The 23776-nt window shown below is 40.5% G+C and overlaps 1 protein-coding gene across 1 annotated transcript in view; it reads left to right on the top strand.

The window, feature by feature from the left end:
• PRKAR2B (protein kinase cAMP-dependent type II regulatory subunit beta) overlaps positions 1 to 23776 on the top strand; it is a 95862-nt gene that overhangs the window by 31893 nt on the left and 40193 nt on the right. The window lies entirely within an intron of this gene.

The raw sequence follows: 23776 nt of genomic DNA, 5'->3' as shown, positions 1-23776 counted from the left end.
TCAGGTCTAAAACACTCTTTTTTTTCAACTTCATGTAATTTTTAATAAATGTAATAAAGTTAATATTTGATAATGCCGTAAATCTATCCAGACTTCTAATTCTGCTGGTTACAACCTCAGTTAGTACCTTGTCAATATAAAAATATTAGTGGAAATACCCAGGATTGCTAAGGAACCATATACAAAAATGGAAGTTTGCATTTGCAGGATTGGTGCATAGGATATCATAGAATCCTGGAATGGTTTGGGTTGGAAGGGACCTTCAAGATCATGTCATTTCATCCCCCCTGCCATGGACAGGGGCACCTTCTGCTAGACCAGGTTGCTCAGAGCCCCATCTGACCTGGCCTTGAACACTTTGAGGGGTGGGGCATCCACAGCTTCTCTGGGCAACCTGTTCCAGGGCCTCACTACCCTCACATATGTAACACCAAGTGGGAAAATGTAATGCATTTCAAATATTCTCAAGGTTTAAGTACTGACAGTACTTCATGAGGTGCTGTAGCTTGAAATGAAAGGGATTCGTTAAGTAGCGCTCAGTAACAGCGAGCAGGGCTCTATGCAAATCATGCTTCATGTTTTTAAGGAAAGTTCTACTGTGACTGATTGATAGCTGACTTTAATGAATGCAATCCTTCTAACAGATGTGTGCCAAGCTTTTGCATTGCAGTAGGGGAGTTTGATTGTTTGAAAAGCTAATACTTGCACAAAAAAGCCACAGCCAGTTTTTTTTTCATCATTCTTTAACATTAAATTAACATTTCTTTTTGAGAGGAAACTAAAAATGTTATAAGGCTGAAGTTTTTGCAGAATTATTGGGGAAATAATTTCTGTGGACAATTATTATTTCATGTCTTTTGGTCTTGTTGTGGAGAGATAACTTTTATCTTATTCAGAGTAATGAGTTAGATTGTATGGTGTTGTCCATATTGTAAATCATGTAAATTATTTAAATGTAAATCATTTCAAGCTGGAACAAAGTAATACTTCACTCTACTATATGTACTATTTTATTAAGTTGCTAGCAGCTTTAATAGTTAAAATAACTATATTTCAAACAAGAAAGTGTGTGAAAGATGATAGTTCTTCCTTTTCTTCTTAAATGGTAAATGAGTACCAGACAGGTACAATACATTTAAGGAACTTGATTGATCAAATATAAAATAAAAAATATAAGTCAGACTATGCTGATAATAAAAACATTTCACAGGGATGTTTGCAGTCCTAACCATCTTTTTAGATACTTTTTTTTTGTAATTTGAACAATTGTTTGGGTAGCTTAAGGTAGTCAAGATACCTTTTAAGTGGAAAATCTGGATAGTAGCTATTGGGGTTTTTCTATGCTTAGTAACTTAATAACCTTCTGTAATCAATGTTCAATCTCACGTTTAGGAAATGAGAGGCAGACCAAATGAAACGTAGTGATTTTTTTTCTCAAATCTGAATTTCTATTAATTTTAAACTCTTTGGCTAGGAGTTATTTTAAAATTTGAAATGTGCAAGGTCGTGGGTTCTTGAGTGTTTTTGAAGATTTGCTTTCGGTGAACATAACTCCAAGTTAGTGATGAATATTTGGAGACTTAGCCGTAGTGTGTGGTTTGATAATACATCTGATCTAGTGATGCTGCAGACTGGTTCTGAGAGCCTGTGCATCAGGGTCCCTGCCTTTGTCATGTCTCTGCCCACTGGTTGTCTCTACTTCCCTTATGTAGACCTGTAAATTCTGCTGCTTGAGGGTGCATTGATTTAAATAAAACAGAAGTTCAGAAGGTTTTGTTGTGTTGTTTTGCATTGGGTTTCCAACTGACCTGTGCTGTGGCTCACAATAACTACATCTGAGAGGTAGTAATGTCTGCCTTGAGCCAGTGGTGGGATGGAGAAAGCTGAAATTCTGGAAACAGTTGAGGCAAAACATCCAATGGTATCTGCAGCAAAGGCTCCTAGACTGTTCTGCTAAAAGGTGCTTTTTGAGCTCTTGCAATGAGAAACAGGGAGAAGCCAGGAGATGACACATTTCCTCACAGAGAACAATAATTCTCTACAGTGGATATCTTGATGTTTCTGTTATTCTTTGGATAATGCCTAGTATTTGACTTGGTTGCATAAGATATAGTTAATTTTCCTAACTGAACTAGAAAATAGGCAGTCAGAGTTTAATTGCTGAAGCACCTACTGAAAATAATACAGTAAGGCATTTATTATTTAACAGCTGTTCCTGTTAACATGCTGTGAATGTATTAATGTACTGTCATTGGTATGTAGAGAATAAAGGCATAAGTAAGCAAGGATCAATTAATTGTTCTTGAATTCTGATTCTTAAAATCTATTGAGCTACCTAATTTAGTATCTCTTAGGAGTATTTATTCAAGTGTATGTTTATATATGCAATGTGGGCTCTGAAATACACAAATGCCGTAGTGCTGACGGCAGAGCTACTCATGGGCTGGTTAATAATGCACTCCATTGTTCTGGGCTATGCACAAAGGTAATAGCATAGTCTTAAAAACAGGAATTTAGCAAGAAGAGATTAGAGATACTTTATACAGCTAGAAAGAATAATGAGATAGCTGTAAGTTAATCTTCAATTTTTCCTTTAAAGTCTGGTGGCACTGAGGTGAAGAGAAAGGATAACAACTGTTGAGGCAATCAAGAGACTTGGTTGGGGGGGGGAAAGGGGAACATGGAGGTAGAAGCAGCATGAAGTGGAAAAGAAAGCTGTGAATATGTTCATGAGGTGAAAAATTAGTAGAAATTCCTGAACAAACTGAGGCCAAGAGATGTGGTTTCTGAATATAGACAGATACTTTTTTGCTATAGGTGAGATCAATTTTAATTTCCATTAAACCACGGCAGATAGATAAACAAGTAAATTATCTCATTAAATACTGGCAGGAGTTTAGACTAATACAACAAAACCAGCATGGGTTTGCTGCATAATGAGTTTAAATTTATACTTGATAGATAACACAGAGGCTATTTTGCACCCATTTGAATAGTATTACATACAAATACGTAATTTTTAAATTAAGAAATAGACATACCTGTAAAGTTACTTCAGCCATGTATCTGCTTAAGCTTCCAACAGAGCGAAAAGAACCTGAGTTTGCTGTGTTAGCCTTTTTAAGCTAAGAAGAACTGATAGATAGGCTCAAGGGCATATTAACAACAGAGATAACTTCCTTTTTCCTCTCCCCAAATAAAATTGAACTTCAAAATACTGTTTTCATTCTGTGGAAAGCAAATAGATGAAGTTACAAATATTGTTCTCTCAACCAAATCGGAAAGAGAGGTAGCTTTGTTTATTTGCCACCTTTTCCACAAAGCTCTGAACAAAAATATAAAAATAGTCAATAGGCAGAGTACTTCAGCATTGAACCTCTGGGGAGAAACTATCTTAGGTGTATCTGGAATAAACTTGCAATCAAGGAGATTGCACTACTGAGGAAAGAACAGAAGGAAGCAGTGAAAGCCAAAACTTTCAGGCTTCTTCACCATAGGTGCTGGTAAGGATCTCTCCAAAGAAGAGAAGCACAGTGTAAGTAAATGGGTGCTTGACATTATGCACCTACTGCAGCAACCATCAGCCTAAATGAGAAAGAGAGAGAAACTTACATGACATTAGGGAAGATCTCAGTGCAACAAACATTTTTTCTTTTACTTTGAACTTTTTTAAAATTTACAGTTGTTGAAATTGGAAATATTTTTTGCCTTTCCACACACTGCAAATAACTTTCACTATTAGGTACATGGCTGATTAGATGAAGAGGAAAAGCTGGGAAAGAAGGAAGCCAGTTTTTATGCCCTGTGAAAACAAACTGTTTAATTCATTTAATATGTATATAAATTCAAACTACTTTTCTAGGTACACTTAGGTACTGTGGTAATTTCTTGTAAGGACACAGCTGCATTTTGTGGCTTATTTCTCTCCCCACTTTTTATGGAAGTACAAAAGTTTCTTGAAGAACCAAAAGTCGTTTTACTTAACTTGACCAATGTTAGACTTACAGAACCGTTATAAGAGAACAAAGAAGATGCAGCATTCTTTTTTTTATTAATTACTTGAGATGCCCAAAAGCTGTGATAGAAGAATTGTCTAAGACAGATAATAGTTAATTTGAGTTGGTAGAGAAGTCAGTTTAGTTTGCTTCTGTTCAAGCCTTGCTAATATTTGTTTTCCAGCAAGAATTTCTGCAGTAGCAGTATTTTCTGTTAGACTCAGTCAGGAGAAAATGCTTAATAGGAAACATATGACTTTTTGAGTAATTTCAGAATTTTCAGAAATAACTAAATTATTTAATTGAAATTTCTAAGTATCTGATGAATTTCTAAGCATCTTCCACCTAGTGGGTGAGGGAAAGGCTGTGGGTGTTGTCTACCTAGACTGTAGTACAGCTTTTGACATGGTTTCCCACAAATGTGCTCCTTGAGAAATTGAATGCTTGTGGCTTGGATGGGTGCACTGTTTGCTGGATAAAAAAAGGTGGCTGGACAGCTGGGTCCAGAGAATAGTGGTGAATGGTGCTACATCCAGCTGGTGGCTGGTCACTAGTGGGGTTCCCCAGGGCTCACGGCTGGGGCCAGTCCTGTGTAATATATTCATCAGTTATCTGGATGAGGAGATCAAGTGCCCCCTCAGTCAGTTTGCACCAACTTAGGGCCGGAGTGTTGATCTGCTGGAGGGCAGGAAGGCTCTGCAGAGTGATCTGGGCAGGTTGGATCAGTGGGCTGAGGCCAGTTGTGTGAGTTTTAGCAAGCTCCTGCCCTTGGGTCACAGCAACCTCATGGAACACTGCAGGATGGGGACAGAGTAGAAAGCTGCCTGGTGGAAAAGAACCTTTGGTGTGCTGATCGACAGCTGGCTGAACATGAGCCAGCAGTGTGCCCAGGTGACCAAGAGACCCAATGGCATCCTGGCTTGCATCAGGAATAGTGGCCAGCAGGACCAGGGAGGTGATTGTCCCCCTGTACTCACCACTGGTGAGGCCACACCTGGACTCCTGTGTTTAGTTCTGGGCTCCTCACTACAAGAAAGACATTCAGGTGCTGGAGTGTGTCAAGAGAAGGGTGGCAGAGCTGATGAAGGTTCTTATGGGAAGCAGCTGAGGGAGCTGGGGGTGTTCGCCTGGAGAAAAGGGGGCTCGGGGGACCTTATCGTTTGTTACACCTGCCTGACAGAGGGTTGTAGCCAGGTGGGATGGGAAGTCTTCTCTCAAGTAACAAGCAACAGAATAAGAGGAATGGTCTCAAATTGAGCCAAGGAAAGTTTAGATTGGATATTGGGAAAAAATTCTTCACCAAAGTGGTTGTTAAGCATTGGAAGAAGCTACCCAGGGAAGTGGTTGATTCACCATCTCCAGACATTTAAAAGACGTTAGATGTGGCACTTATGGACATAGTGTAGGGGTGCACTTGGCAGTGGTGGGTTAATGGTTGGAGTTGGTCATCATAAAGGTCTTTTCTAAACTAAAATACTACATACACAGAGTGAAACACTTCACAACCAAGTGAGTACTTTATGAATAGTGAGTACATCAGTGGTGGGATGCCTGTCAGACCTCCAAGGCTTGTGACTGCACTGCTGGGAGCAGGACAGTGTCCCTGCATCAGAGACTGGGCACACACCTGCACAATTACCACACACAGTCATGTTACAGGGCTGTCCCTGGGGTGTGAGGGGCCCATGGCCCTTCCTGCCCTCGTTGGCTGCACCCCCATCCCGCAGCTGTGGAGATGGTGTTCTCAGCTCTCCCCTGTGTCTGAGGCACAGGGCTCACGCCTCTGCCTGGCTTAGGGGTGCATTTTGGCATCCCTTCAGAGAGGCAGAGGGAGGTTCTGCACAACCCTCATAAAAGGGAAAATCTGGGAGCAAGTTTGCCAGAACAATTTATTCATCTTTGTGTAAGGTGCCATTAGCAAGAAAGTGACAAAATAGACGTTTTGGTCTCCGTTATTCTGAACCATTGTGTGGACTGTGGATTAGTCATGCCCCCAGTAGCATTTACATATGTCACTGCTAGCTTTCAATTTAATAATTTCTACAGAAAATGTGACAACTTACTAAAGAAACACTGTGAATTTTACTGCATTTAGACCATGGGAGTCCTGTTGGTGAAGGAATGGCTAATTGCTTTCTGAAATTATAAGTATGGAAAAACATAGGTGATATTGGATTCAGTGATTAAATATAAACTAGTATTTAGGAAGAGAAAAGCAATACTGTTAGCCAAGAATAGACGATGTCCTTAGAAACAATATTTCACTTTTGATTTTCAATCAACTGAATTATATTGAGTTTTTCTTAAAAAGATTGGCACCCACTTCCCTGTGACATGTTAAAAATTGTCAGAGAAAGGCAGCTTATTGAAATGAAGTGCTATTCCCTTTTATACAGTAAGGCAGAAGCTGAAGTTGTACGAAAAATGATGGTAAGGAATGAAGTAACTGTAAACTCCCCTTTGAAATACTCAGGTAGGATGCAGTGTTGTTGTAGAAGCATATCAAGTGATAATGACAGAAGAAAGAATAATGAAGAATATTATTGATGAGCCAGTAATTCCAGTTCTTCAAGCAGAGCTACTGGTTCTGCTTGTTCGGAGTGATGAATTATCCCCAAACTAAATTCAGATCATGTTGAATTTTTCTTTTTATTTCGTTACACACATGTAGTCAATGCAAAATTTAAAATACACAGTATACCATATTTTTTAAATAAACAGGGATATAGTCAGCTGACATACAATAGTATCTAATACTAAAATTCAGTTAGCTTTAAGGCTGCCATTGTTGTGGTGAGGAAAACCAGAAGACAAAGTGCTGTCAGAATTGAGAATGTATCTACATTGTATGAATGGAGCACAGTAAAGAAGGCACCAAAGCTTATGGCAGGACATCAGTGTAGTATGTTGGAGTTTACTGGAAGTCACAAAAGCATATCTTACTTAAGTTCAGCCTACTGGAGGAGATTGTAGGACTGTGCTGACTTCTGCAGGGCTGCAGCCATTCATGGATGCAGGGGTGTATTGTGCACCATTGTGTGAATGGACATGACCTTTGTTTACTTCATGCTCCCCTTGCAATCAGTCACTGCTTCTGTTTCTCACAGCTTTCCTATGCAGCCGTGCCTCCTCAGCCGTATTCTCTAACAGCAGCTGCCCCAATTGCCATTGCTGAGAACAAACTCCTGTCTTTATTTTGTGATTTTACACAATTGCAGTGTAAAGTCTGTACTTCCCAGTCCTTACAGAGAACATTGTTTTTCCCTTTCGTGGTCTCTCTTACAGTTACTATGATTGTAACCCTCACATCCTTTGCTGTATAACAGTAAGGGCAAGGTGCGCTGAGCTGCAGCACCTGATGGTCACTGGATCAAGGAGTGTACTGTGCTTCAATCTGGGCCTGCTGAAAGCGCATGTTTCATAGAATATCTTGAGTTGAAAGCAACCCACAAGCATCATCCAGCCCAGCTCTTAACCCTTCACAGGACCGTCACCAAGAGCCACACCACATGCCTGAGAGTATCATCCAATGCTTCTTGAATTCTGCCAGGCTTGGTACTGTGACCACTGCCCTGGGGAGCCTGTTCCAGTGCCCAACCACCCTCTGGGTGAAGAACCTTTTTCCATTATCCAACCTACACCTCAACTGGGCACAACTTCTGGCCATTCCCTCAAGTTCTGTGACTGATCACCAGAGAGTAAAGATCAGTGCCTGCCCCTCCTCTTCCTCTCACAAGGAAGTTGTAACTGCAATGAGATCTCTCCTCAGTCTCCTCTAGGATGAACAGACCAAGTGGCCTCAGTATCTTCTCATATGTCTTCCCCCTCTAGACCCTTCACCATCTTCATAGCCCTCCTTTGGACAGTTTGTCATAGCTTTAGATCTTCCTTATGCTGAGGTCCTCAAAATTGCCCACAGTACTCAGGGTGAGGCCACCCCAGTGCAGAGCAGAGCAGGACAATCCTCTCCTTCGCCCAGCTGGCAATTCTGTGCCTGATGCCCCCCAAGACAGGGTTGGCCCTCCTGGCTGCCAGGGTGCTGCTGACTCTTTAACTCTTGAGAATGAAGAACTGATCACAGTGACCTGCCTCACAACACTTTGAGGTCTTTGGAAAGTTGATGATAAAAGATGTTTCCACCCAATCCATAATCTAGTGGTCCAGCTTCCTTTCATTAGTTTGTCTTGCATAGCTTATTTGCTGTGTGTTTCACAAGGTCTGCTTCACATGAGACAGTCACAAAAACAAGAGTTCAGTTTGTTCTACCTGGTTTCTTTTTATATTTTCTAGCAATTTGAGGAAAGCTCCTGTAGAAAAATGGTGTATTAATACATGCTTAGGGATGCTTGGAGAGCATGCACTTTTTGTTCCACTTCTAACCACTGTTTTTGTTCAGAATATCTGATAAAATAACATTGTTACATTAAACTTGGAGTACTTGCCCCTGACCTGTTGTTACCTTGAGATTTGTTGCTTTTGACACAGATCTGAAGAAGAGAGTATGTGCTCAGAAGCTTTTCTGCCTCCTTTCTGTTTCAGTTGTTTTGTCTGTTCTAGTGACCGATTCTGCCCAACAGACTCTTTCTTCTCTCAATTGCATTGCATGTATGCCATAACTCTCCATACTGCAGTGTATGGTTGGACAGTGGTATTCTTATTCAAAAGGAAACAAAATTTAGGCTATCTCTGCATTACTTCAGGAACTTTTTAACTGGTTCACTTTCAACATTCATTTATTCCTTTTTCAAAATAGCACAGCCTAAAATGTAGATTCTAGCAGGTTGTGTCAGGGTGTTTCCTTGTATACATGATCAGCAGAGGTTGACTATGACTTTTTCACATCCGTTGATGGAGCTGAGTTACAGAAACAGGCAAACTGTTGCAAGTTAATGCCATGTCAGGCTTTAAACACTGCTATGCTTAAGCTGTTTTGTCATAACACTTTAACACTAAGCTTAATAAAAGAAGAAGAGATTTAGTAGATTATAAGGCAGAGATTGAGGTGGTGAAGGGAGGCAAGAAGGCAAAAGAAGGGTGAGGGGGGTGGTAATAGGAATGAGTACATAATCCTTGTGCTCTTCAATAGGTTGCTGTAGAGAGGACTCTCAATATTTGTCCCCAGGAGGTAGCAGGGAATGAAAGAAGTAGACAAATAGCGATTGGCCTAATTTTTACACACACAAATATTTAGGCCATGCTTTGGGGAAAACTTTCTAACTAAACACTGAGTAAAGCAATAGACTAAACTGCTCAGGAATGCTGTGTAATTTCCAAAGTTTTAAGGAAAGGCGAGACCTTTTCTTGCAGAAATAGAGGTGTTATTCATACTGCAGCAGTGCATAGATGATTTAGATAGATGGTTTAGGTGATTTATTGAGGTTTCATCTGTATTTCTGTGTTTGTTTAGATGTCCTTGCAATTTCTGACTAAAATGTACAGAATAATTATCCTTAAATGGCACAAGCTGCTAAAGCTAGATAGCAACCTCTTTAGGAAATATGAGAGTTATAAATGTGTTTTGAGTTCATAAATTACTGTATATGCTCCTTTATGGGAAATTGTAGTTTTTTCTGCTGTTTCAGTATTACCTGTGGAAAGTATTCTGCATGTGGCTTTGTATCAATAAAATAAATCATATTAGTTTTTTCAGCTATTTGGGCTGATCTTGTTTCAGATATATGAAACATTAGTCAGAGATTGGTGTTGAAATATGAATCAAAGTCATCTTAATGGACTGCTGCCCCTTGGATTTACTCCCAGTTTGAGGGAGAGCTCAGATATCGTAGCAAGGTATTGAGTTGTCAGAATCACTGACCAATTCCTTAAAAATAATTTTATGTATGTAACTTGTAAATAAGGTGGGTATGGGAAGGTGCCACAGTAGAGCTTGTGTTTATATGCTAAGCCCTTCCTGCAGTCATACCTGTTTGGGACTGTGCCAGGGACCATGCTGGAGCCTGGCTCCCTCTGCTTTCTTGGGTACTCAGGTCAGCACAGTCTCCTGTATGAGACCAGGCAGAGGTCTGTCTAAGGAGCTTGATTTTTTTTTATTTCCCCCTCCCCTTAGTTTGGCACTGTTGTACTTAGAATACTTTAATGCAGTATCTAATATTTCTTTCATGACCAAATGAATGTGTTATGGATAATAAGAAGATCATCATCTTGCTCTGTGTCTAAGTAATAGGGAATAAATTCCAGAGGAAGCAGGTTTTTCAGGAAAAAAAACTTTCTATCAAAATAAATATACAAATGAGGCCAAATGTTCATACTAATAACAATAAATATGGCTGTTACTTATTTGCAGGCAGTAGTTTGCACATGTCAATGACTACTGATTAAATCTGCTAAGATTTTGTAATGGATGCTCTCAGGTTGCAGTGAGTGATGTGGACTAGTTGAAGTAAGACACGTCCTCTGTTGTATTTGAATTTCTCTCAGTTTTATAGCCAGGTTTTTCAGATTTATAGTTCTTCTCTGATCTCTGCCTGTGCATCTAACATTTCCTGTGTCTGTCACCCTGTAGGTCATACTGTATTTTCTGTTTTAACCTGCTTCCAAGTTTGCATTCACCATTGATAATGTCACAGATCCCAACAACCCCCCAGAATCTAAATGTGATCACATAAGCTAATAATCTTTCAATGCCTTTATCAGGATGCTTATACCTCATGATTTTGAAACAAATAAAACAATTGCTCTTGTTTGGAATGATTATGCATGCTCATTACTGAAAGAAAGATGAAGGATTTTAAAATTGTTTTGGAACTGGTGGGTATCGATTGTAATTTAATAGTTCTGATTGTTCTTATTTAAAGTATTTCTGTGTCTGTGATAAGCTCCACTCTGGCTGCCATGCTATATTGATCTTCAACATTTGTGTTTGAGTTAGGGAGGTATGTTCCCCCCCGCCATGAGGGATAGAGCATGAATCTGCAGGCTGTAGTATTTGCTTTCTAGTTTTCCCAAAGCAATTCCATCTGTGATTTCATTTAGTTTGACTTTTGTGCTATAGAAGATTTCTACTGAAGGATAAAAGATGAGTAAGACAAGGCATGTTTTACACAATGAGTTGTTCAAAATGGAATAACAGTATTTGTGGAACATTTTGCTTAGCAAGCTTTCTTGGAAACACCGTAATACAAGTGGTTTAGCCTTTGACTTTCAAGTTAGGCTTAGTATTTGAGAAGTACTGCTTCTTTTAAATGTTTGGGAAAGAAAGGGGAAAATTATACATTTAATTATCTTTCCTAAATACTATGTTGTTTAAAACACTAGGTGTGCTTCAGGCAATGCCTAAAATTAACAGCAGTCCGATGTTTTGCTAGCTAAATGCTCCATATCAGTTGTGTGTTTCATAGGAAAGCGCCATGCCTTGAGCTGCACTTGTTTAACAAAGTGCCCATTGTCAAAGTGCAAGCCCAAGGCTTTGTTGCCATCAGTATCCCTGTTTCTTGTACCCATCCTCCTGCTGCCACATAATCCAGTTCCACAGTGTCTTTGTTTCATGGCTTTATCATTTATCTCTCAGATCCTCTTCTACAATGTCTACTTTAGAGGATACAGAAAGCCTATAGCATTGTAAGAATTGTAGGATAAAGATCTCTATAATTTGTTGTCTCCCTTCAGTAGGTCCTACAATTGTCTCCAAAGCTATTCATACTTCTGTGCTGGACATGTTTACTAGCTAAGCACTGGTACTTCCCAGTAATAGTTTTGTTGCTAACATGGAACCAGATTTGCTTTCTTTAACACTAGGGAATCCCTGCTTTTGCATTTCAGATCTTTCTTTCTCTTCTACATAAATACATGGAAAGTCTTTGCTCTTGAAAACTCATTGGAGATCTAATTTTCAAATTTTGTGTGTATGCTCTTTCAAATGGAGTTCCTTAGAACTGCTAGGCAAGTCACTAATGCTGTTACACCATTATTATATGCATTGTTTTAACACTTGTGGAATCCAGCTCATCACTCTGCATTAGTTTTGTTTCGTTTCCTGTTACAGATAGAAACTAATGGAAATGGTTAAGAGACAATACATGAATAACTGTGTTTGTGCTGCGCATAGTGGTGTTGCAGCAGCATGAAATTACAGTGGAGCATTTGGGGCAGATTGCAGTAAGGGACTAAAGATATACTCCTGCAGGCACAATTTGTACTCCCACTTCTCTTGTTTGAATATTAGCTTTCTCTTAAGGAATCTCCTTAATAGATTTTGGACTCAGGATCTCTCTTCTGGTTCAATCTTACGTTGAATAAGTCAGGAAGGGTCCTGCTCCCACCCAAGGTTCTTGATCACATAGCAAATGGAGAAGGATCTGGCCATTGCATGGCAGTGGTGTTCATGTGTGTGTAAAACAGAGTATACATAACTTTCTAGTATAAAACTTGCAAGAAATATTGTTGAAGGACTGAACATGGATTTGAAAGTTTCTCCTGAGTTTGTTTCAGAATTTAGTCTGAATAAATACCATAATTATTTTTTCTTCCTCATAACTCTCTTAGGCAAATTAAAACCCTTTTCTTCTTTAGAGTAAAATGAGATGTAAAAATAATAAATTTTTTATTTATTAATGCAACTTATATTTAAGGCTTTTTTTTAAGCTATAACAAAAAGGTGAATAATTCCTGTTCTTATTCTAAATCACTGTTTTGTGAATAAGTGAGAAAGATTGATTTCTGGTGTCTTTGCAATTACTGTGAAGAATTATTATGAGCATGGCAGAATGAAAAATCGCTATATGCTACAATCCACTCATGGAGAAAATTGTATCTATTTGTTACATAGAATATGTAACAGAACTCCATGAGAAAATAAAGACAAATAAACTTGTCAGAGGAAATATTAAGTGGAAATGTTAAAGCTTGTTTAGTTTTCTTGTTAAATATGAGCTTGCTTGGTAACATTAACTCTTTCCCTTCTCCATAAGCAAGGAAATAATGAAAATGTGGAGATTCGGTTTCAAATAACGAGACACAGAAGAGGGACCCCACATCAACCTAATCTTAAAGCTTCAGTGAGGCTTTGAAACTATCACAGTGAGCATCAGCTACGCACGGCAACAAAATTGGGAGTTTATACCTTAAAATTCCTGTGCGTGCAGTCTAGTAAGTGATGAGTGCATCTTTGAAGGCACAAATTCAATGCCTACTTGTCAGCCTTTATCCTCCCTGCTATCATGATCTGTGTTTTGGAAATACAGCTTCAGATTGGAGCAGAACAGTGCTCTGTGAGCTGGGGACTTGGAACATTGAAAGGGAGAAGTCTTAAGCAAGGACTTTCTGCTCCCTCCTATTCTTGCCAGTGAGCAACAGGGAGAAACATCTTCCTTTCTTTTTCTCCTGCTAGCATTGCTTTGAGAACTACTTTCACACCTATTCTGGTGGGTTCAGAGCCAAGTACACCTACTCTTTTGGTCAATTTTTTGTCTGTCCCACCATAGTACTGTACTATGTATAGTAATACCTCATCATAGCAATATGCTAATATCAAAGATGGTCATGCAAGGCACAGTTTAGTTTTTTCAGGCATTTTCTTAACTTATTATTTATTCTAAAAGAACCACCCATTATCCTATCCGTTTGGGAATAAGTTCCTGGGCAATGTTAGCCATCACCAAACTGGGGCTTAGGCTCAAATAAAGTCAAAGCATCAGCCATGAGCAGACAAAAATGTGTGTGTGTTTCTATAAAACAGCAAAAATGTCTCCCTATCTAATGCTTACCTACTATTCTGTAGAATTTTGAGATGTATCACAGAATCAATCACATTTTCTCATGGTTAGTGTGAAGGAATGTTTTAAATGCAAGACAACTAAGCAAGAATAAAAGAAATACTTACACCTCCTGTGTGGCATAATTGCACTGAAAAAGATGATTTCACAGTCTAAAAGATCTTTCTGAGATGTGCTCCTGGGATCAGTTTATCCATGAGCAATTACAGAGTAGAATCTAAGTTGTCATCATGGTTTGGTAGTGCCCAACAACATTGGTATGTTATTGCATGTTGGTGAGGACTGTATATTCTGCTTATTGAATTTTTTACCTGTATGAGTCAAAGTGTGTAGGAAGGACAAGGATGGAGTGTCCTGTCCCACACTTCATCCTAAAACATAGAATCATAGAATCGATTGGGTTGGAAAAGACCTCCAAGATCATCGAGTCCAACCCTTGGTCCAACTCTAGTCCATTTACTAGATCATGGCACTCAGCACCATGTCCAATCTGCGTTTAAAAATCTCCAGGGATGGTGAATCCACCACCTCTCTGGGCAGCCCATTCCAACGCCTGATTACTCTCTCTGTAAAGAATTTTTTTCTGAAATCCAACTTAAATTTCCCCTGGCAGAGCTTAAGCCTGTGCCCCCTTGTCCTATTGCTGATTGCCTGGGAGAAGAGACCAGCCCCCACCTGGCTATAACTTCCCTTCAGGTAGTTCTAGACAGTGATGAGGTCACCTCTGAGCCTCCTCTTCTCCAGGCTAAACAACCCCAGCTCCCTCAGCCTCTAACCATAGGGCTTGTGCTCCAGTCCCTTCCCCAGCCTTGTTGCTCTTCTCTGGACTCGCTTCAGCACCTCAATATCCTTTCTGAACTGAGGGGCCCAGAACTGAACACAGTACTCAAGGTGTGGCCTCACCAACGCAGAGTACAGGGGAAGGATCACTTCCCTGGTCCTACTGGCCACGCTATTTTTGGTACAGGACAGGATCCCATTGGCCTTCTTGGCCACCTGGGCACACTGTTGGCTCATGTTGAGCTTCCTGTCAATTAGTACCCCAAGGTCCCTTTCTGCCTGGCTGCTCTCCAGCCACTCTGTGCCCAGCCTGTAGCGCTGCAGGGGGTTGTTGTGGCCAAAGTGCAGGACCTGGCACTTGGCCTTGTTGAACTTCATCCCATTGGAATCAGCCCATCTCTCAAGTCTATCCAGATCCCTCTGCAGAGCCCTCCTGCCTTCCAGCAGGTCGACACTCCCTCCCAACTTGGTGTCATCAGCAAATTTGCTGATGATGGACTCAATCCCCTCATCTGAATCATCAATAAAGATGTTAAACAGGACTGGACCCAACACAGACCCCTGGGGAACATCACTGGTGACCGGCCGCCAGCTGGATGCAGCTCCATTCACCAGCACTCTCTGGGCCCGACCCTCCAGCCAGCTCTTAATCCAGGAGAGGGTACACTTGTCCAAGCCATGGGCTACCAGCTTTTCCAGGAGTATATTATGGGACACAGTGTCAAAGGCCTTGCTGAAGTCCAGATAGACCACATCCAGAGCCTTCCCCTCATCCACCAGGTGGGTCACTTGATGGTAAAAAGAGATCAGGTTGGGGCTTATTAAACCAACCCAGCTGGTTTCTTTCAGATGCCATCCAGGAAACTGGTCTGCTGCAAGAATGAGGAAAGAAAAGTGGTACAATTCTTATGGATCAGCTCAATAAGCACAATCCATGTGTAAAGTATGTAGTGAACAAATACTTCAAGCGCTGTTGGAGAACTGTGGTCGCACAGCTGTCACAGTAGCAAAGCAGAGACAGGGAGGAGTAACACAGTGTGACAGTAGCTGATACACCAGGTTAATAAGGGCCTCGAGGGCAGGAGTAGGAAGCCTATGCTTGATGCAGTCAAAAAGAACATGTTAAATGGATTTCAAATTCTTTGTGGTACGCCTACCACTAAGTGCCCAGCAGCAGTGCTTGTTGGGTATGAGGCATCCTCATTGCCTGCACTGTGCACATTGCCATCTCTGCAGAGAACCTGGTCTTAAAAGGGAGAGAAGATTAAAATGTATGATGACATAAAAGCTGTGCTGCATAAAGGAGACAAAGACTGCCTGCTATTAGAGGCGGTTTGCTGCAGTCTGACAGGGATGTTAACCATGTATATTGCTATGCTATTGCTCTGTGCTTGCTGATGCGTTTGGCTCATGATGTCCTCACACCTAATTCTGGATACCAGTTGCTTAAAACCTTCTGCATAGAACTTGACTGTACAATGGTCAGGAAACTGTAGATTTAAAGTTTAAAGTAACAGGAACAAGTTCATTCCTGTAGCTGCTCTGGTCCCCACAACAATGGCATATTACTGTCACCTGACAGAGAACAGAAAATTGTCCTGACAAATTTACATGTAAAGCACTTCATTGAATTCTCAAGGGCATTTAGCTGGTCATGACATACTTGAGTGTATAAATGATATCCTGGTGTCTTGAATAAATAAAAAGTTAGAAATTAAATAATCTGTATTTAAATGGTTGTGAATGATTGCCTGGAATGAGCTAAAAGAGTGGCCTTGAAGGGACAAGAAAATAAAAAAAATTACTTCATTTTAGGTTTTCAGAGTAGTGTCCTCCTGCCCTTCTAGCATCAGAGCATACATGACCAGAGAGCTCTTGGTCTGGGTTGGTGTTCAGCCAGTGGCAGTCTCTAAATACTGTAGAATGTGTCTGTGGATGGAAGAAAGTGTATGAAGGAGAGAAAGAACTAATGTGTGTGTGCGCATGCTCAGACACATGTGCTCAGACACACACAGCTTTGCTTCTCTTCTATCTGTATAATAGTAAATCACCATTTTTGTGGCCATGTGTGCACACTTGTTTGCCTGTTTGAAACGCTTCGTTTGAATTGAAATTTTTCTAGAGTGAATGTACCAGCCTTAGATTTCACAAAAAGTAGAAGTTTATTGAAGTACAGAATGTTTTTATTCTATTAAACAACTTTTTCCTCCTGTACTTGGCTCTGGTGGGGCTGTGCTGGTGTTCAGTTTTGGGCTCCTCACTGGTGCTGGAGCTTGTCCAAAGAAGGTCAACAAAGCTGGTGAAAGGGCTGGAGAACAAATCTTGGAGTGGATGAGGGAGCTGGGGTTGTTTAGCCGGGGGAAAAGAAGGTTTGGCAAGGTAGGGTTTGGGCTCCTCTCCTGGGTAACAAGTGACAGGACAAGAGGAAATGGTCTCAACTTGTACGAGTGAGGTTTACATTAGATATTTGGAAAATTTCTTCACTGAAGGAGTGGTTAAGCATTGGAACACAACGCCTAGGGAAGTGGTGGAGTCACTATCCCTGGAAGGCTTCAAAAGTGTGTAGGTGGAACACACTGTGTTATGTTTAGTGGGCTTGGTGGTATTCAGTCAAAGGCTGGACTTGATGAACTAGGAGGTCTTTTCTGACCTTAATAATTCTGTGATTCTTTAGGTAACCAGATTTATATAATTTTGGTTACTGAAAAATGCCAATGATAGCAATAATTCTGACATACTCATAAATTTCTGGGAGATAATTTTTAGGATATAATATTTTGTGGTTTTCCTTTGACCATAATGTTATTCTTGCTTGAAGTTTGAGCAAAATCCTCTCAATATCTGTGACATTTTCAAAGCTAAAGCAAAATCAGTTTCAATGTTAGCTGATTTTTAGTTTAATGACTGCATATGTGACAAAATAGCCTTAAAATTTATCATTAAAAGCTTTGTATTAAGTTTGAGTTATTATGTAGAAAAAACCCTTGTTTACCAAAAGTTGAAACTGACTGATTCTGAGTTACAGTTTCTATCAGAATTTTATTAAACCTTTGTATTCAGGACTAGACCTTATTTTTAAGAAGTGCTAAATATGTCCCACTGATTTCAATGAGAATGAAGGTGTTTAGTTGCATGGAGATTGAGGTGGTAAGTGGTTGTACTGTCCAAGAGAGGAAGCAAATTTCAGGGGCATTGCTGTTCAGTTCACACTTTTCATGCAGGGCTCTTTAATCAGAACACAACATGACTGAGGGATCATTTGCAAAGACATTATTTATATGAACAATTGGAATTGTGTCTATTTATAGGCTGGTTGCAATCACATCCAATGACTGAGTTTCTTAATGCATTTATCGTACAAGTGGTGCCAGCAGGAACTCTGCATTTACATCCCCATGTTGACATTTTTAATGAATACTCCTTTTTAATGAAACTTCTCCATTTTTCTTCCTTGCGTTGGTTTAATGACTGCAAGTTAAAACTACCATGGCCCTTCCTTCCTAAGATAAAATCAACACACTTTAATGATTAGGTTATGAAATAGCACATTGATGCAAGTGGGTAGAGCATATGTAAGTGGCTTAATAGAAAGGAAAAATGTAACCCCGGGCTGGCTGGATTAAGGCAATTTGTTACCAGCCATCGGGGATATGCATGTATACTTCCTTCTCTAATAAACAAATGTTTAGTATCAGAACTTTGTGGGGTTTTAACCTACATTTTTATTTTGTGTCCCACACAAAATGAAGTGGGAGTTGCCTGACTTGCTTCATATTGTCTTCTTATTTTTGCGGAGTATCATGTCCAATGAAGACCTACAATTCTGTCTTCCAGTTAAGTCATTGATCCTTTAGTTGGTTGTGCTGGTTTAAAAGCAAACCAGCGGGAGAAATGAACCCAACTCAAGAGAGATTACAAGGCAGAGTTATAATTTACTAAAAAGATTACAATAAATACAGTGATACAGAGAAAAACTGGCTTTAACATACAAAGGCCAAATGTATAACCCAGCACCCTGGGACACAAACAGAATAGTGTTTGTCAGCCCCTGTGCTGAGCACCGTGTGGTCCCCCTGAGTACAAAGTAAAAGGAAAGGAAAACCTGTTGATGAGGATGATGGTCACAGTCTTGTTGAGAGTGGCACAGTCCCGTTGAGGTTCTGGTCCTCCTCTGGATTCAACGAGTGGTACCAGAAGTCCCCAAACCCCAAGATTATGTGTGCTCAGGTTCAGGTGGGAATGCCCAGTACCTCCCCCAGGGCGAGGAGTTTCACAACGGGTGATTTCAGTCTGTGAGTCATGGGATATTTTGGAATCTTTGATGGTCTGGGTCATTGCAACTGCCTGTTGTGCCAGTCCCTGACAGCCCATTAGCAGACATGACCCCTCAGGGTGGGTGTGAAGGTGCTGATGCCTCCAAGAGGGGAGGTATCATGACTGAGTCATTGATGTGGAGACAGAAAACATTCTCATGCCTTGTAGGCTTCTTTAACACCCATCTTGTAGTGTGAAGTGTCAGGTGTGCCCTGGGCAGCTGCTGTTCGTTAGTGATGACTCAGAGGGTGTAGAATGCACAGTTTTTGTTACACCCACACAGTGATAAACTGATCCTGGCCATTCTAACTAGAACATTGGTACAGCCACATATTTGGGGAACTGTCTGCTGTATCTCTTTATCTTCTAACATAGATACTGGGGAATATGAGTTAGAATTTTAATTTCTGTTTTTACACAACAAAACCGGAAACTAGAAAAAACTTTGGCTTTAGGCTTTAGAAGGTTCTTTTTACTTTCAAGTCCTCAATATTTTCTTCTTTGAGAAATCCAATCTTATTCATGCTATCTCTATTGTGCTTATCACAATATGTAATTACAGTGGTAAACATTATGAAACAGATTGGAACAAAAGTCTGTAACTGTAATTCATTCAGCAAAGGTCCCCTGCCTTCTCAAAAGGGTATTAAACATAATCATTTTGTACCATGTCTTTATGGTCTTTAAACTTCAGAAGTTTATTCTTCACGACAGAGAACTTAAGGCAATGGAGTTTTGGGTGGTACCTGGGTAAGGGAGTGGAGACCCTCAGCCCTGTGCTCCCATCTCTCAGGTCTTGAGGCACCCTGTTATGTCTATTCATTTTATGTTCTTGCAGATATAAGGAATGGCTGGGGACTACAGGGGACAGATGTACCAGCATGAGGGAGCAGGGGCTCTATCTGTGGTGTATCTGCCATTCTCTGTGTCCCATGAACTATCCATGCCATTTCTATAGTGCTTTTGCTTGGTGTCTCTAACTTTTATATAGTCCTGTAGCCATTACCTTCATCCTTACAGGTGTATTATGTTAATAATATTTAACTTCATGAAGGCGTAAAAATATTCTGATTCTTCTGCTGTGTCCACTGAAACCTGTGGTAATATTTATCCTCTCTTCTCTGAAGGTTTAACTGATTTTTTAAAATTTGTAGTTTTCAAAGGTCAGTGTAGTATGCTGATGAGTTATGAATGGGTTTATATGTTCAGGAAGATCTTAAAATTTTGTTTCATTAAGAGTTCACTGGATTTTATCTTCCCTCTTACACTGTGCCTTTCCCCAGTCATTAGATTTTCAGTGGTGACAGCATAATAGTGAACACTTTATTTTGAACTGTTCTTGAAAAGGAATAAAAGAAAACATGTAACCCCTTTTTCTTACTGGGTGTAAATGTAACTGTAGGGATTCATGTCTGTTTTAGATAATTTTGTTGTCATCAATAAATAATTGTGTTTTTCTGTGGGCGATACTCTCAGTGAGCATTGACAATGTCAGTACACATCCTCCCCCTTACAGCATTGTTTGCCCAACTATCCCTCCTCCTTGGAGGGAGGAGTAAGTTACAGTAAGAGCTGTAATGTGCTCAGAGATGTGTTGGCTCCTTCAGCCACTCAGCAGAGATGAACCACTTTCTTCTTAGGCAGGTTTTCTTCCGCATGGTGGATCCTGTCCTTTTTGTTTAAAGCAGTAATGTCTTTATTGCTCTGGGGTTTGAGAGGTTTGAATTCCATCTTTGATCCACACAGGGTTTTTTTATTGCTTAGAAAGTGATGTATTCTGAAAAGTGCTCTATTGGCTGTTCTTTTAAATTCAGCAAGGGAAAAGATCACGTGTCTGTGTTGCACAGCAGTGGAGCTGTGAAAGCCATGAAGGCCTCACCTGCTTCAGGTGTCTGAGGTTTTGGTGATCCTCTTGCTCACTGCCAGGGGCAAGCACAACTTGGTGCACCTCTGGGACCAAACTGATTGGGGTGCAGTTCCTAAGATGACTTCTCAAGGAGGTATCTTTCTCCAGACTCGTCATGATTAAGATGAGACTTGTGGGGCCCATGGAGTTTCCACGAAGTCTTGTGACATGGATGAAGCTTGTGTGTTGCCACTGATTTCATAGCACTGGCTTGCCAAATATGCACCAAACTCTTAAACACATATCAGCTTTCTCCTGTTCAGCAGCTGTGGGATTTACTGGTCTGTCAGATCTGCTGGTGCCACTTTGAGATACCTCTGTGGAAGTGACACTTTTTTCTCAACAGTAACACACAGCACTTTGTTTAGTAAAGTTAAGGAAAGTGAGTTTAACTTGTGGAGTACTGTGGTTCTCTGAGCATCAGCATTGATCCCTTAACTACAGAAATAATCTTAGACTCTCAGAGCTGTGATAGTCCCCAGGATGTGAATGTGGATATGTAAATAATGTTCTCTCGGGCATTTCTGTGGTGGGTGCTGGTGGTCATTTGGAAATGCATCTTATTCCAGAAGGGAGAAAAGGGACTGTGGGTATTTTGAGAGCAGTGATGGTCATTCACTGATGGATTATTGCATTCTTGATGCAAATACTGAGGACTCAGTCTTCTCTGTTCATAATTCAACCAGCACTAGTATTGGATGCCTTATTTAACCACTTAATTGCAAAGAAGCGGTAGATATTTATATCTCACTTCAGGATGTGACCTCAGCTGTTTTTTTTCCCTACATTTTCTGGAGACAGTGGCTCTGGCTGGGTGTTCTCCACCTCATCCTGGAGAAGGAGAGTGTTTAATGTACTACAGTGGCTAGTGTTCTTGTCAGATTACATTTAGTGAATGAAGGGTTAGTTTATGATTTCTGTAATTGAAACATATGGACACCCCATGGGTATTTTGTATCAGTTGTCTGCACGTCTGGTGTTGCTCTCTGGTTATAAAGTCACTCTGAATCTGTTGACTTTCTTTGGAGAAATGCTATCCTTTGCCATTTTACTGTCTGTAGAATTGCTGAACAAAAATCATAGTTTTTAGAATGTGGAGTTTCTGTCTTCTGACATAGTTTGTTCATTCCTGCTGATGTTAAATGCCTGGCTGTCAGGAAAAAAAAAAAGAAAAAAGGTGTGTGTTTATTTTCATCTTTATGATTCTGACTTGTGATTTATGAGACTCTGTTCTGAAAGATGGCAGCTTATGGAGATCTTGTGTTGTTTGGATCCAGCTTTCTCTGACTAACAGGATTGTATAAGAGAGGTTGGAAAATGGCCCAGTGGAAAAGGACCTGGGAGTGCTGGTCGACAGCTGACTGAACATGAGCCAGTGTGCGCCCAGGTGGCCAAGAAGGCCAAAGGCATCCTGGCTTGCATCAGCAACAGTGTGGCCAGCAGGACTAGGGCAGTGATTGTCCCTCTGTACTCAGCACTGGTGAGGCCACACCTTGAGTCCTGTGCTCAGTTCTGGGCCTCTCACTACAAGAAGAACATTGAGGTGCTGGAATGTGTCCAGAGAAGGGCAACGAAGCTGGTGAAGGGTCTTGAGGGCAGGACCTATGGCTGAGGGATCTGGGGTAATTTATCCTGGAGAAAAGGAAGGTCAGGTGGTGACTCTATCACTCTCCACAAACTACCTGAAAGGAGGTTGTAGCCAGGTGGAGGGCAGTCTCTTCTCCCAGCCAACCAGTTACAGGATAAGAGGACATAGTCTTAAGCTGTGCCAGGAAGGTTGAGACTGGTCATAAGGAGGAATTTCTTCACAAAAAGGGTTGTTAAGCATTGGAACAGGCTGCCCAAGGAGGTGGTGGAGTCCTCATCCCTGGAGGTGTTCAAGGAAAGACTGGGCGTGACACTTAGTGCCATGGTCTAGTTGAGAAGGTGGTGATCAGTCAAAGTCTCAGAGGTCTTTTACAACCTAATTGATTCCGTGATTCTGTGAAAATAATAATTTCAAATAAGCTACACAGAAAAAAAGTTTCTTTACCTTTAAACAGTATTGAACTTTGGTCACTGTAACATTAGCGACATTGGGATGTAAACATCAATAATGTGCTCTGAGCTACAATCAATAGCATTTTTGTCTTTTATGCATTTGGCTCTCTACAGTTCCTGCAGTTTCCATCAGCATGCTGAAGATAGATGTTACTCCTGTTAAGCATTTGGAATTTTTTTTTCCGTATTTTGATGATCATTCTTCTGTATATCTCATTATTATTCAGACTTTTCAGTTTCTAACATTATTGATTTTGCTTTGTGCATCTGGGTGTGAAGACGAGCATTTGGAAGTCAAATCTTTTATCATCACAGATTGTAAAGTTCATTTGGCCAGTTGTTGACTTCGGAACATGAAATTCTAGTTTATAGTAACTGTGAATCTTCTCGTTTACCTTCTGGTCAACTGCTCAGCTTCAATGTCTCCTGTGACAAGCGATGTCCTGAATTTTTGTGATATTTCACACTAAGTTTAACTTCCAGTTCTGGCTTCCTTGTAGTTTGCAATAAATCTACACTGCAAGCAGGTCTTTGCTCCAGGTTCTGCAACATTTTCCATGTGACAGGATGAGACCAAAATCTGCAAGGAAATGTCTGCAATTTTTTCACCTGTCTCCAAGAACAGTAACATCAGATGTGCCATTTACTTAGTGATGGCAAAAAAGCCTTTAACTTGACTGTGACATGCTCTGACGTGGTTCCTGTAGTTGTTGGTTTGAATAACTGTTAGGGCAGTCTTACCAGGTAATTGATGGCATCAAGGAATGACTTGGAACTACAGATACTACTTGTGGACTCAAAGTAAAAATGGTAATTTCCCAATGACAGAATTCTCTTGGATGCTAGGATAATTCAAGTTGGAAGGGACCTTAAGAAGTCTCTGGTCCAACCTCCAGCTCAAGGCAGGCCAGTTCTTAAGACAGAGCATGTCAGTGAGGGCTGGTTCTTGGAAACTTCCAAGGACTAAGAGAGACTGCACAACCTCTCTGGGCAGCTCCACCACCTCAGTG

Source organism: Pithys albifrons, chromosome 3 (genome assembly GCF_047495875.1).
Source record: "Pithys albifrons albifrons isolate INPA30051 chromosome 3, PitAlb_v1, whole genome shotgun sequence".
NCBI classification, from domain to species: domain Eukaryota; kingdom Metazoa; phylum Chordata; class Aves; order Passeriformes; family Thamnophilidae; genus Pithys; species Pithys albifrons.
The sequence above is the reverse complement of the archived record's forward strand: the minus strand, read 5'-3'. Positions and strand labels throughout refer to the sequence as shown.